The sequence below is a fragment of the Oncorhynchus nerka genome, linkage group LG14 (assembly GCF_034236695.1).
Source record: "Oncorhynchus nerka isolate Pitt River linkage group LG14, Oner_Uvic_2.0, whole genome shotgun sequence".
Taxonomy (NCBI): Eukaryota; Metazoa; Chordata; class Actinopteri; order Salmoniformes; family Salmonidae; genus Oncorhynchus; species Oncorhynchus nerka.
Window position 1 is genome coordinate 64,976,400 of NC_088409.1, and position 12,392 is coordinate 64,988,791.

Consider the following 12,392-nt stretch of genomic DNA (forward strand, 5'->3'; position numbering starts at 1 on the left):
CTCACATTTCCACTTTAAGTACCAATATGGATATGCTTTCCAGCACACCAAATGGCCCACTGTGAACAGACCCACTCCATATCTGCTGTAGTCACTTCTTATTCCCCTGAAGCTGGTTGTTGTGGCCAGCACCACGAAAGCTGTTTATATGGTTGGTATGACAGTTGACATTCACTTCAGTGAGCTCTGTTACCTTGTCAGCATCCAGCCTCTTCCCTGGTTCCATGATGTGAACACTCTTGTCCACAGCACTGAGGCCACAGAGGGAGCCGGGCTGGGCCGAGAGCTGCAGGGTGGTCTCCTCCCCTGGGACTGCTTTTGAGGGTGAGAACTCCACAAACACCTGGCACACAGGACATACATAGGTGTACATGATACACCTTTAGTGTGTTGTAAATATGTACCATTTGTGTTAAAGTGGTCGCTAGCTAGCTCGCGTACTGTTATATAAATAATCTAATATCAAGCATTACTAGCAGACCAAAGCTCTGGTTAAACCGGATGCCCTCAGATAACTCTGGGCCCAGTGTCCTCAGTCAAGTTTAGAGCCTACGTGCAATAACATGATTATCCGAAGGACACACTTCTGCCATCACGCAAATACTCCCCTGTAACTACAAAGAACAGCCTGCAACACTAACGAGCTTAGAGGTCGCTCATGCTTATTATGTTTTATAATGTGTTGATCTTTCTACATTGCTCCATTGTTTATTTGTGCATCTAGCATGTGTTTGGGTCCAGTTTAGTTTGTTGACATGCAAATAGGCATATTTTTCCCATACAGTGCTATAGCCTAAGTTCTCCTATATTTTCTTTTACAAAACCACAATTAACGTTAGTATCAGAGAGGGTGGTGTTGTATTTCTGTGTGTGGATCTTCATTAAACCCTAGAACTACTGCTTCCTGCTCGTGTTCTGAACGGACACCTGTGGTGGTTGCTTCCAGCCTAAAATCCAGCACCTACGTTTTTTTATTGGTTCTTCGAATTCATAAACAACCCATATTTTTCACATACATACACACACACACACACACCTTGTGTCTGAAGCATTTCTCAGTGGGGAAGTTCATGCTGTGGGCGATTATAGCCTCGCTGGGTAGCATACTGTACACCAGGACCTGTACCAACGGCGTCATCTCTGGAACCACAGCCAACTTCAAGGTGACTTCACCCTCAGTTACTGCAAAGCAAGAGCATATCACACTGAGTACGTTTACATGCACCGTAATAATTCTATATTAAACGGATTATGGCTGAAAACAGATTATGCAATAGTCACCTTACTCTTTATCTTAATCGGTGTAAAACCAAACTCAAAGAAAGCATACACCGATTAAAACACCAGGGGCATATAAAACGTTGGGTATGCACAAAATATGCCCCTAAACATGCATGCCCAGTTTTCACTCAAAAGTTGGTATTTATAAAAACTGAACTTGAAGTGGGAATGTGCCTGTCCTCCTGTAAACTTCAGACCATGCGTACGCAGTTTCTAGTGGTCGAAGTACTGCATTGCAAGATGGCAAAAGTAGCCTCGTGCAGGAATATATGACACTCTTATTCATAACAAAAAACAGGTAGCTAAATATAATAATACTACTAATTTTAGACAATGTTTCAGAATTCGTGGGCAGTGCAGCATATTTATGTTTAAGGAAAAAATTATGCAAAACATTATTGCATTCAAACGATATTTTTTAATTTAACCTTTATTTAACCATGTATGCCAGTTGAGAACAAGTTCTCATTTACAACTGCGACCTGTGATCTGTTTAGAGGTCCACAACAATTTTCAATTGGTTTTGTCTTTCAGAAATGGCCTGGTAGATTACAGAAAATGTCACTGCAAAATAAATAATTCTGTCAACATGACTATTTCCTGTAGCTACTGTCTTGGCCTAATTCCAATACCATAAAAGATGAACGATGAGTGTTTCCTAGGAGGAGTTATAATGCTCGTTGATGCGCGCACAGTTTCAGAACAGGTCTGATGTATAATCAGAAACATGCTTATGTATGGCATGGACCAAGTTTATGTATCTCAATATTTGTGTGTATGTGCAGTCTTTTCAGAAATGGTGCACGCAGATATTTAGTGTTAAATTTACGCAACGGTTATGAATGAGGCCCCTGGTTTTCTGTACAATCATTCAAATTATTAGTATTTATAAATACCTTATTCGGTGATGCAAACATGTAAACACATGAATGGCCTTCAAGCAGTGTATTTGATCTGCTCATTTGCTAGCACCAGCCGAGCGATCTGCCTTCTTTAGCGCAAGGGAAGTGAGTTTGAATGTATGTGTTTTATAAGTCGTTTTCACATACAAACTTTAAATGTCCGAACTCAGAATCAAATATGCTTCCCAAAAATAGCATGGTGGCTGTGGTAAAAAGTTTATTTTGAACTTGGCTGAACGTTTATTTATCAGTAGCCTGATTTCAGACTTCCATGTTAACATGATTATTAGGGAAAGTGTTCTTCTTGCGAAGCATGTAAACGTTTTAATCGAAGTGTTATATTAATCTGCCTAGCCACAATAATCGCATTATTGTGCGCATGTAACCTTACACACTGTCATTGTCATCAAGCACCTCTCAGTAGGTCCATAATTACTGAATAAATCATCCTCACCAGGACTCCCCTGCTGTACAGTAACCTTCATATGTCCATGCTGAAGTATCGCCCCTCTGGATAAGGCCTGGAGGAGGGAAAAACAGTTTTCCCATCAAGTCAGGAATAAGGAGATGATGAGGAGTATTGGTGTTGTATAGGGACATCCTTCCTTTAAAGGTGAGAGGCTGGGACTATGTCTGAAATGACCCTGTTCAAAATAGTGCACTATGGAATAGGGTGCCATTTCAGATGCACCCTGGGTTTGCAGCTTGTCACAACTTGTTTCTGGTTCTACTCACCAGGTAGATGACATCCACGGAGCCCTTTGGGACGGTCTCCCCTACGATAGCATACTGGATGGTGATTGACACTTCCTCCCCACATGCCAGTGGTTTCTCCGTCTTCTGAATAGCCAGAGAGCTGGATGTTTTACTGTGAGGGGCAGTGGGCTGGATCAGTGAGAGTACGTGGTGCCCCCTGTTGAAATAGGGGACCCTGTATCTAGTGTTCTCTGCTTCTGGTGTGTTGCTAACCTGGAAAGCAACAGAGGGAAGAGAGAGTATAACGAAAGGCCCAATCCCAAATCGACCCTTAGAGCTCCACCTCACCCTCTGATAGGATAGGTGGAAGTTTCACCATATTGCTTATTATACCAATGGAATCTTCTCAGATCTCCACAAGAGCATGATAGACCTCAGGGTGTAGGGTCAATGGGGTGATTTGGGATTGAGCATAAAGAGTCTCAGAATCTTTCAAAACCTTAGAAGGAATCATACTTACTATGAGGTTAATATCCTCTTTGGGCATAGTGGTTGTGTTGAGGGAGTAACTGGCAATACCATGACTGTCCGTGGTTAGGTTCTGGAGAAGATGTGAGGACCAGCCTTTCTTCTCCAACAGGTAGACTAACATGTCAGAGATAGGTGTGTTGTTGAAGTGAACAACGTTTATCTGAGGAAAAAAGGAGTAATGTCATGCTACATCTGTTTGTCACTGTTACCTACCATTAGTAGTTAAGTAAACAGGAATGTCAAAGAACAAATGGCATCCACAATTCAACAAAGTACAAGGAACAATAACACTGGATCTGGACTTACCTTGCCCTCGATAATTGATCCATGCTCATAGATTTTGGGCGTGTCGACAAACGTGAGTTTTCCAATCACATAGGAGAGCGCTATGTGTTTTTCCTCTGACCGTGTAATACCTGTCAAAGGAAAACAAATGAGAATAGGATGGTTTATTTAACAAGAATACATGCCACCATGATGCACAATGACCGTTCACAATGAAGAAGTCAATTGCAGTGCAGTTTACACAATATTTTAAAACATGATTAAAAACATATATACAGTGGGGCAAAAAAATATTTAGTGAGCCACCAATTGTGTAAGTTCTCCCACAAGATGAGAGGCCTGTAATTTATCATAGGTAGACTTCAACTATGTCAGACAAAATGAGAAGAAAATAATCCAGAAAATCACATTGTAGGATTTTTAATGAATTTGCAAATTATGGTGGAAAATAAGTATTGTCAATAACAAAAGTTTCTCAATACTTTGTTATATACCCTTCGTTGGCAATGACAGAGGTCAAACGTTTTCTGTAAGTCTTCACAAGGTTTTCACACACTGTTGCTGGTTTTTGGCCCACTCCTCCATGCAGATCTCCTCTAGAGCAGTGATGTTTTGGGGCTGTTGCTGGGCAACACGGACTTTCAACTCCCTCCAAAGATTTTCTATGGGGTTGGTGGCTAGGCCACTCCAGGACCTTGAAATGCTTCTTACGAAGCCACTCATTCGTTGCCCGGGCGGTGTGTTTGGGATCATTGTCATGCTGAAAGACCCAGCCACGTTTCATCTTCAATGCCCTTGCTGATGGAAGGAGGTTTTCACTCAAAATCTCACGATACATGGCCCCATTCATTCTTTCCTTTACACGGATCAGTCGTCCTGGTCCCTTTGCAGAAAAACAGCCCCAAAGCATGATGTTTCCACCCCCATGCTTCACAGTAGGTATGGTGTTCTTTGGATGCAACTCAGCATACTTTGTCCTCCAAACACGACGAGTTGAGTTTTTACCAAAAATATATATTTTGGTTTCATCTGACCATATGACATTCTCCCAATCTTCTTCTGGATCATCCAAATGCTCTCTAGCAAACTTCAGACGGGCCTGGACATGTACTGGCTTAAGCAGGGGGACACGTCTGGCACTGCAGGATTTGAGTCCCTTGCGGCGTAGTATGTTACTGATGGTAGGCTTTGTTACTTTGGTCCCAGCTCTCTGCAGGTCATTCACTAGGTCCCCCCGTGTGGTTCTGAGATTTTTGCTCACCGTTCTTGTGATCATTTTGACCCCACGGGGTGAGATCTTGCGTCAAGCCCCAGATCGAGGGAGATTATCAGTGGTCTTGTATGTCTTCCATTTCCTAATAATTGCTCCCACAGTTGATTTATTCAAACCAAGCTGCTTACCTATTGCAGATTCAGTCTTCCCAGCCTGGTGCAGTTCTACAATTTTGTTTCTGGTGTCCTTTGACAGCTCTTTGGTCTTGGTCATAGTGGAGTTTGGAGTGTGACTGTTTGAGGTTGTGGACAGGTGTCTTTTATACTGATAACAAGTTCAAACAGGTGCCATTAATACAGGTAACGAGTGGAGGACAGAGGAGCCTCTTAAAGAAGAGGTACACAGGTCTGTGAGAGCCAGAAATCTTGCTTGTTTGTAGGTGACCAAATACTTATTTTTCACCGTAATTTGCAAATAAATTCATTAAAAACTTCTGGATTTTTTTTTCTCATTTTGTCTGTCATAGTTGAAGTGTACCTATGATGAAAATTACAGGCCTCTCTCATCTCTTGCACAATTGGTGGCTGACTAAATACTTTTTTGCCCCACTGTAAATAACATTATGGTGTAGCACCGAAGGTCAAACACAGGTCTCCACAATCTAATTACACATATTGACATCATGCCTTTCACTCTCAATTTAAAAAATGTGTTTTCATTTGATTGCAGGCAAATGTTGTCATCACTTTTCCCAACTCCAAATTCTTGTGATAAATGACTTGCCTGTCCCCTCCTCCTCTACTTTTGCATTAAAACTAAACCTGTCTATGAGAATTTTCTCTCCAGCATTCTTTGTGAAAATGGACATGTTGAAGACATGAGAAGCACAGCCAGTTTGGTCCATCTGGGAAAAGCAAGCAAAACCACAGACATTAAGAACTGATTTAACCACATCACATTCAAATGTAATATGTTGGTAAAGACAATTATACTGATGATAGTTTCTTCAGGAAAGCATACAGACCTCTATTGACTCTTTGTGGCAGGGGGCTGTATAATCAGGAACTCCTTGTTGAGTTTCCACATCAAATCTCATTGATATCAATACATCGTTCCTTAAAGGTCGGCACAACTCTATCTCTGCTTTTCCAGGTACAGGCTGTCCATACGTGTATCTGATTTGATTTCATAATGAAAAGCATCAAAAACATCATAGATTTCCTACTTAGAGAGACATAGTATATTATAAACCTCATATGAGACATAACAAAGGCTCATACATGCTGCTTACAACAAGTTCAAATGCATTATACCTGCAGGTTTTCTTTAAGTCAAGTGTTTTCAACATTGTCAATGCATCTAGACCTGTATTGATAAAGCCTCAGTGTATGAGTGTTGATCTAGGATAAGTGTAATCGTTTGTGTCACATGTATAGGGGGAGACCTGATCCTAGATCAGCAATCCTACTCTGAGATGCTTTATGACTAAAGGCCCAGCTGTTCATGTAAATGCCACTGTCTCAAACTTTTAAATTATTAGAAGCAATTTATAACTTTGAGCAGTAGTAGCATTGTAGGTCTTCATTTAGTTTTTGTCATTAGCACAGATCTGGGTTCAAATACGTGCATATTTATAGTTTATTTTTAAAATATTATCCCTTTTTCTCCCCAATTTCGTGGTATCCAATTGTTAGTAGTTACTATCTTGTCTCATCGCTACAACTCCCGTAAGGGCTCGGGAGAGATGAAGGCCGAAAGTCATGCGTCCTCTGAAACACAACCCAACCAAGCCGCACTGCTTCTTAACACAGCGCTCATCCAACCAGGAAGCCAGCCGCACCAATGTGTCGGAGGAAACACCGTGCACCTGGCAGCCTTGGTTAGCGTGCACTGCGCCCGGCCCGCCAGCCACAGGAGTCGCTGGAGCGCGACAAAACAAGGATATCCCTACCGGCCAAACCCTCCCTAACCCGGACGACGCTATGCCAATTGTGCGTCGCCCCACGGACCTCCCGGTCGCTGCCGGTTGCGACAGAGCCTGGGCGCGAACCCAGAGTCTCTGGTGGCACAGCTAGCGCTGCAGTGCAGTGCTCTAGACCACCAAGAGGCCCAAATACATGCATATTTAAGTATTTGTTTCCAAATACATTATTTCAAATACCCCTAGGACCAAACAGACATGGGTTGAAATGTATGGAGTATTAAAATATTTGGATTTCCAAATACATTCCAATACTGAATTACTTGTATTTTTAAAAAGTATTTATTTATTCAACTAGGCAAGTCAGTTAAGAACAAATTGTTATTTACAATGACTGCCTACCCTGACCAAATGTGCACCATGTTATGGGACCAGATGTGATGCAATCTGGATTTGAACCAGGTACAGCAGTGACACCTCTTGCACTGACATGCAGTGGCTTAGACCACTGCGCCACTCAGTAAATACTTAGTTTAAGATGTATGCAAAAGTAATTAAAATAGTTAAATTAGTATTTGACTCAAAGTCTGCATTTGCGCAATGCGATTAATTAGACAGTGACATTAGTGGAGTTACACATAACAACAGTGCATTGCAAAACGGCGATAGTGTAGACTCACGTTGCACACACTTCTACTTTATACTCCTCTTGAACAATGCTGATCTCATCGGTGAGGTTCATTTTGATCTCAAACTTTGGCAAAACTAGATATAATAGAACAGCAGTTAACTCATGAATGTTCCTGGATTGTGATTTAATGATTCATCTGCCAGATCCATAATATTACCGAGCATGAAAGGTAAATAAAGAAGCTCAACTTACCATATTTTTCTACCTTGAAGTGATGGTATATTTTCTTATCACCAATCCACACTACAATAGCATAGGATCCTACGGGTGCTTCAGAGTTCAGGGGGTGAGAAAGCTGCAGAATGTTGCCGCTAGATGATGTATTGACCCACTGTCCAATCCTGTTCTGATGAATATCCTGTTTATTCATAGAACAAAGGACACATTTAGCAGGGCACAAGACTGTGGAACGTTCAGATACAAACATGTTATGTAAGCCAAACATGCCTGTCTGACATGTAGAATAAGGAGTCACGTCAGTTCTATTCATGACATTTCTATCTGCAATGTTCTGAAGTTTGCTTACTGAAGGTGGCCCAGATGTGTTCACATAAAGCTGATATGGAGTCTTCTGGTAACTGCCATGTGGAAATGAATGATGACCTACCTAGCTGGTGGAGTCATCGTCTTATCATGTTGTAGTATTTTTGACAGACTAATAAGGGTCTTACCTCAAGTTCCACAACATTGTACTGTGAAGGGCAAAGACAAAAGGTTGGTTAATGTTTTATGAATAACTAAAATTCCCCCAAAATGAACTTAGGAGCAAAGCTGTGTGCAACTATAGGAATTAGGCAGGTGCTTGGGTTTGTCTCCTCAACTAAATATCACAAGTAGTATTTGCACTGGGACTTTAAAATAAATTCAGTAGATTAATTCAATCTCAGGAAAAAAATCCCATACATTCCAATCTGACCTACAGTAAATTAATTGAAAATCACATGTCCTGTGGTGAATGTTTGAGGAACCTAAAATACACACACACAGGTTTATTTAGAGAACTTCTGCAGAACCTTTGCACTGAGTGCTATGGGTCTCAAATGTTTGTGTAGCCTTATCAAACAGACATGGCCTAAAGATTTGGAATTTGCCCCATAGTTGTTCAAAACATTTCCCATTTCCAAAGTCTTATTGTTCATGGAGTACTAATGAGATGTGTATAACATGTTGTGGCTAGTTGATTACTGAATTAAAATAACCATTTACAGTATATTGTCCATCATAAGCCTTGTCCCTGTCCATAAGGCAGGAGCCTATGTCCTGTTTCTGTAGAGTGAAGGAGCCTGGACAGGATGCTAGTCTATTGCTGGGCATTAACCTCAATCCATCTCCTTAATGTTCAGTGCCAAGTAGAGAGGCATCTGATCCCGTTCTTTGGTAAGGCTCGACACCCTAAATCTTCCATTCTCAAGGAGGACACTAACCACAAGGCCGCAGAGTTGAGTTGGTTGGACAATGTCGTACATAGGGCTCCCTGCCTGTGCCATTAAACCCCTACAACTCATCCAGAACGCCGCAGCCCGTCTGGTGTTCAACCTTCCCAAGTTCTCTCACGTCACCCCGCTCCTCCGCTCTCTCCACTGGCTTCCAGTTGAAGCTCGCATCCGCTACAAGACCATGGTGCTTGCCTACGGAGCTGTGAGGGGAACGGCACCTCAGTACCTCCAGGCTCTGATCAGGCCCTACACCCAAACAAGGGCACTGCGTTCATCCACCTCTGGCCTGCTCGCCTCCCTACCACTGAGGAAGTACAGTTCCCGCTCAGCCCAGTGAAAACTGTTCGCTGCTCTGGCCCCCCAATGGTGGAACAAACTCCCTCACGACGCCAGGACAGCGGAGTCAATCACCACCTTCCGGAGACACCTGAAACCCCACCTCTTTAAGGAATACCTAGGATAGGATAAAGTAATCCTTCTCACCCCCCTTAAAAGATTTAGATGCACTATTGTAAAGTGGCTGTTCCACTGGATGTCATAAGGTGAATGCACCAATTTGTAAGTCGCTCTGGATAAGAGCGTCTGCTAAATGACTTAAATGTAAATGTAAATAGTGTTACATAATACCTGATTGCTACATCTATCAGACAGTAATGTGAAGCAATCCTTGAGATTCTTCTGTATTTGTCTTTTTTTTAAGTGGTTGAGATACTGATCTAAATGAAGATGAAATAGATGTCATTGTTTTCAATATTCAATCATTTTCAAGACTCACCAGCTGATTGACAGGGCTAAAATTGGTATCCAAGGTGATCACTCTAAACTGCACTGTAAAAAGACAATGAAAAGACAAAGACAAGCACTCAATGAGAAATTTAGAAGCATAATTTAGCTAAATTTCCCAGATTCTCCAGAAATCCCTGTTGAAGGATTCCCAGATTCCAGGAATCTTTCAACCATGATTTCTGTAAAACCTGGGATTTTTGGGAAAGTTACCAGAATTTTGCAAGACAAACTTTGACAGCTACTCTGGATAGTATTTTACACTGTTGGTACTAAGGCCCCAATTCAATCAATTGCAGTTAAAGTAAAACTGCACTGAGTTCGCTGAAAATATTTACACTATCAATATAAGTTGACTGAGAACACATTCTCATTTACCGCAACGACCTGGGGAATAGTTACAGGGGAGAGTAGGAGTGATGAATGAGTCAATTGGAATCAACGGATAATGTCCAGGAGAAGAACAGTTTTGTAACATGTGATATGTTGGCTCAAATGCCAGTGTACATATTCTGAGTGAACCCACAGTGGATTTGTTCTTTATCTGCACCTGATGGTGCTGTTTCAAGTGTCTCTGGGATGACAGAGCAAACCATCATAGAAACATGCTCCCACTTAATTGTCCTGTTTCTTAGCGAGGAGACTAATTGTGTAGGTCACTGGCTCTGTGTAAAATTACCTGTTTGTCCTGGGTTGTAGATTGGTTTATCCGTTTGGATGAATGTCATCGGACTGTAGGGTTTGATCATGACCTTTCTCTCCTCTGTCGATAGAAACGTTTCACCTCGAACCTCCACCTTAAAGTTTTGCACTTCGTCACTCTCCACCTGAGGGGCCTGTCAGTGAGACAATGAAACAATAACATATCATCCAGTGTGGCTTAGTTGGTAAGAACGTGCTGCAACAATGTCAAGGTTGTGAAGATTCAATCACTTCTCCTTTCATCAGTGTGTTTTAAAAATTATTTTTCTTTAGTACTTAATGTCATCTTTTTAATGTCAAATTTCAGCCAGAATTCCAGAAAAGCCACCACATTGACATTTCCCATCAAATAAGAGAGCATTGCACTAAAATGAAGAGATGCATCACAAAGCTAAGAAGTACTATATACTCTTATTGGAATGGTTCTGGATGTCGACCAGTGCTGGCTGACCTGAAACTGGAAGCAGCGGTGAAACTCTTGGTCAGAACTCTCTTGGAGAAGAATTTTGCTCTGCTCATCAACAATCAGAGATATGGTCATGACCAGGGTCTCGTTGGGCTGCAGAAGACTGGCACAAAGCTTGGCCTCTGAGCCTGCCTGGATCACTGCAGGAATGGCTACCATGTAAACCCTAGAGAGAACATATGCATGCACAACAGCAAACATACAGGAAAATCAGTACAAAATGAGAGTGCACCTCTAAAACAAGTATTGTTATAGCAAAATAATCCTGCAGCAACACGATTTGAATGGTATGTCCATAATGTTGCTTGATATGTGATTCCGCAATTATCTGGACAAAAGTAGGCTACAGGTTGCATGAAAAGTGCAATACTGTGTTAGTGCAGGTTTTGAATTAATTTATGTCAAACACAATGCTCGTCTGCATTTCCTGCAATGTTCCATGTAACAACAAAATAAAAACGTTTATTTTGTCCTCCAAAGAGGAGGGGTGGGACAAATAATAATAATAATAATAATAATTAAGATAAAAAAATAAAGATTCCTTTTTAAAAAGCCTATACTTATAGGTGAAATACACAGAACAAATATCTGCAGAAAGTGTAGATGAAAAACAGTTCTAAATTTGCTCAGGACGAGACGCCACATCTGATGACTAAATTCTAACTGACTGTGCAGATTTACTTACGGTCTTGGAGTTTCTTGACAGAAACAAAGCCAGTGAAAGCAGGCAAAGAATATCCATCTACAAACGTGAAGCCCAGAAGGAACCATGACTCAATGAGAGAAATAAAAAACACCAAGTCAGCCTATGTCCCAGTATTCCTCCTGGCAAGACTTCCCTACTGCACTGTGTAGAGTACAAGCAGGGGAACTGGTGTAGCCAGGTTGAATGATTGAAGTTAAAGCCTTGTGAATGTTTGACCAATTTGTGTCAACAACAGTGATTTTCAGTGATTGGCAGATTCTCTGGTATGGAGACTACACATCAATATACATACAGTACAGTGCAGGACATTGGCTTGCACTATGACCTGATTACATCTCAATAGTTTGCATGCAATGCCTGTTTTTTACTTTGTCCATATTAAAAATATATATATATTTAACTTGGCAAGTCAGTTGAGAACATCTTATTTACAATGATGGCCTACCAGGGAACAGTGGTTTAACTGCCTTGTTCAGGGGAAGAATGACAGATTTGTACCTTATCAGCTCGGGGATTCAATCCTGCTACCTTTCGGTTACTGACCCAACGCTCTATCTACTAGGCTACCTGCCGCCCCTTTATAATATACAGTGGGTTCAAAAAGTATTGGATCCCTTGTTAAAGATGAGCAAAAAAAACTATAAATAAAAATAATATAAATAAATATTACAAAAATTGTGCTACAGTGGCAAGAACAAGTATGTGAACCCTTTGGAATTACCTGTATTTCTGCATAAATCGGTCATACAATTTGATCTGATCTTCATCTAAGTCACAAC

General features: G+C 41.3%; 1 pseudogene; it reads right to left on the bottom strand.

Moving 5' to 3' along the window:
* Positions 1-11,799, bottom strand: part of LOC115141700 (alpha-2-macroglobulin-like) — a 29,328-nt pseudogene extending 17,529 nt beyond the window's left edge.
* Positions 11,800-12,392: the final 593 nt, after the last annotated feature.